Genomic DNA, 3844 nt, shown 5'->3' on the forward strand with positions numbered 1-3844 from the left:
AGTACTCGGGTAGAAACATCAAACTAATTGAAGATTTACATGACCGTCCCTTAATAAATGACCCAGTTGACAATATACATTATTGACTTGACATACTTTGACCATACTTTTCTACTAATTCACAAAGATAAATAATATCATGTAAGATGTTGTTGGATTCGTCTCGATGAGTATTTTTAAAATATTAAATTTTTATGATTTTTTTTAGTAGAGAATTGAAGATATCAAAGATAAAACATATGCATTGGTAGAGGTCCACAAAAGATACACTTATTTTTAGTTTTAATCATTTAATCTTTTCAAATAAAAAAAGAAACTATTGAATCTTGTAGGTTCAATGAATATAATAGTAAATCACCAACATTTAATTTATTTTACCTTTTCCCTCTTCATCTTCATCTTCGTCATCATCATCGTCTTCACAAACTTCATCACATTCGTAAAACAAAAACAAAAAAAAAAAGAATCCCAAAACAAATGGAAGGTTGTTTTGTTTTTATAGTTTTCTATTGATTCCACTACTCCAATACAACAAATATGAAGGTTCTTACGAATACTTAGATAAGAGTGATGTTATTTATCAAGAATTTTTTTATCTCGAGGGCACCACTAAAATGTTTTAGCCAATCAAAATTCTGCTTGTCCACAAATCATGGGAATGATGGGTGAAATATAGGAAATGTATTCAACCGCTACACGGTCGTGAAATTCTCGCTATCCCATTCCTTTGCTATACATATCATTTCCCCTTGGATAATTCTACTTTTTTTTTACTAAAATTAGATAATTATACTCCCTCCGTCCCAAATTGTATGTCGCTTTGGAAAAAAAAAAATTTGTCCCAAATTATATGTCGCTTTACAATACCAATGAAATATTTATGTTACTTTTCCTATTATATCCTTAACTATTAATTACTCTCTCTTCTTTCAATTATTTCATTTATCTTTTCCATACCATTTATTAGAGATAATTTTGTAAAACAACTCATAATTTCTCTTCTCCACGCAATATTAATTACATTTCTTAATACATGTGAAATGGCCAAAACGTCTTACAATTTAGAACGGAGGAAGTATTAAATAGCACGCGCACGGCGCACATACGTATATAGTACGATAGATATGTTAATAATTCAAAAATTTAACTTGATTATAAAACAAAGTATACTAAATCATCGTTATAAAGTGTCATGCTCGTAAACTTGTATCAAACTTCATAAATTACCCCATCAAATCATTAAAAAAACAAGAGTTTCAAAAGTTTTTTTTTTTTTTTTTTTGTTTAATTTCAAAAGTTTTTGAAGCTGTTAAAAATTTACAGTAATATTAGTCTGATTATGTCCTACTTGTTGTGTGTATAGTTGTCAAGGGGTTAGTGTCGTGATAAAAGTAGAGCGAGCAACCTTATTTAGAAAAAAAAAAAAAAAAAAAAAAAAAAAAGAGGTCCTATTTGTTGTATGTTTCATATATATATATATATTTTGACACGTATCAATAATATTTTTTTCGTTGGACGAGAAGTGACTTAAGATTTAGTCTTTGTAAATAAAAAACATTTTTTTTTATCTAATGATTTGGTGAAGTAATAATATTTACTAAAATTTTCTTGTTCTAAAATAAATACAAAATATATAATTCATTATTTTCCTGTCCTAACAGTATAGTTATTCATTTGGGGTTGGCCTAGTGGTTGGCTTGGGATCTTGGAGTTTGCTCCTCCAGAGGTCTCAGGTTCGATTCCCTCTGGAGCCAATTTCAGTGGGCTAAGTCCATACAGAGCTTGCTCTGGCTTTAAATGGGGCCCCTGCAAGTGGACGGTGGGATTGGTCCCCTCGAATTAGTCGATTCTTGATCGGATACCGAGTTTTAAAAAAAAAAAAACAACTTATATTCTTTTTAATCTAATGATTTGGAAATTAAAAGTATATAAAATTTTCTTCCATTTCTTTCATGGTGAAAATGACATTCACTTTCTTCCCATTGCTTTCAAGTCTCCTATTTATTATTTAAACTAGTACAGTGACCCGTGCCAGCACGGGGAAATAAAAAACTGTTTTGATCAAATGAATAGATTTTATATTATGTTATCTTAAAGTTATAAGTATGGTTATAATTTAAATTTGATATGGAAAAAATATCATCTTAATTTTGTTAATTTTGTATATATTTTGAAATATCTAAACATTGCACATAACGATTAAAGTATTTGGATTTATACTTAACTAAATTATTTGTAGTATAAGATGTACTCATTGTTAAACTTAGCATATGTAATATTTTTGCAAAAATACTCCGACGTACTGTATATTATTATTTGTTGACATAATGTATTTTACTAATCATAAAAACTAAAAAAAATGTATTTTTTTAATATAATAGTCAGTGTCAGATGTATACACCTAGTCTGTGAATGCAAACGTTAAATTTTTTACGGGTGTGTATAAATATAGTTTGGGCTACAGAAATGTCGATTGTTATTTGTTTTTATTTTTTACAAAATCAATGGTCTAATGTAAATATTATATTTTAGGGTAACAACGATGTAAAAAAAAAAACAAAAAAGTTTCACGTATTGTTATACCTGAAAAATGCATCAATTAAAAGTCAATGGCAGGAGGACATGCTTATATAGAAATTGCATGTCTTGTAATGACCAATACGCCTTACAAAGAAATAAAAAAAAACGACTTCCAAACAATACGCAACTTTGGTTTTCTAAATTATAGCAACAACAATTCTAAAACATAACCAATGATCATACTTTTTGAAAAACTTCACGATACACAACATTCGTGGTCTCCTTGCAAACATTATTATCTCCATCCAAGATGAGCAGCTTCAAACCTTTTCTAGAAGTAACTCGAGAGACAGCGACATAAAGTTGTTCATACGTGAACACGGGCTTAGGAAGATAAACTCCCACTCGAGATAAAGATTGACCCTGACTTTTATTTATTGTCATTGCAAAACAAAGCGTCAATGGAAATTGCATGCGCCTGCATAATAAGATTCATCCTGGGAATGAATACCCTGGTACCAGCCCTTTTTCCCGTAATTACGGTTGCAACTATCGTGCTCTTCCCTAGATGTGTAACTGTCAGCCTCGTACCATTACACAGACCATTGACCTCATCAATGTTTCTCATCAGCCTAACTGGACATCCCACCCTTAGTTTCAACCTGTGATTTAGAATGCCAGAGCTCTTAATACCATTAAGAAATTCCGTACCAAGCACGGGCTAGAATTTTGTCATACTTGATGAAGAAAGTTGGTATTGTTAAAGTTCAACATTGAATAAAAGAGTGTAAGTTGAACGACTTATAAGTAAAATAATAACTCATATACTTAAGGCTTAAAATTTTGGATGAAGATGATATCATTCTAACTTATGTGGTTACTCTTTTTAAAATGTGTGGATCCACACCAGTGTTGCTCCCTTAGAAGGCCCAACAGTGGCAAGATGTCCCAGTTCAACATTTTGGGGGGAACAGAGTGGTTCTTGGTGGTCGATCATGGGCACAGAGAGTTTGACACTATCTACACCAGTGTTGGCTCCCTTAGAAGGCCCAACAGTGGCATGATATCCTAGTTCAACATTTTAGGGGGAACAGAGTGATGTTAATGTGTCAAGTGTGAGTTAAAGTTTTAAATTTTATGTAAGAGTATATGTTCGGCAACATATAAGGACATGAAAATGTGATATCAATCTCGCTTGTGTTGTTTCTATTAGCCTGATATGATTATACAATCCAATGTAGTTTGTAGGTGTCATTTGTTTAATGTTTTTAATATTAAATTTTAGTTTTTAAACGTCATTCGCTTTCATGTAAAAACAATTATC

The sequence above is a fragment of the Medicago truncatula genome, chromosome 2, assembly GCF_003473485.1.
Source record: "Medicago truncatula cultivar Jemalong A17 chromosome 2, MtrunA17r5.0-ANR, whole genome shotgun sequence".
Classification (NCBI taxonomy): Eukaryota; Viridiplantae; Streptophyta; class Magnoliopsida; order Fabales; family Fabaceae; genus Medicago; species Medicago truncatula.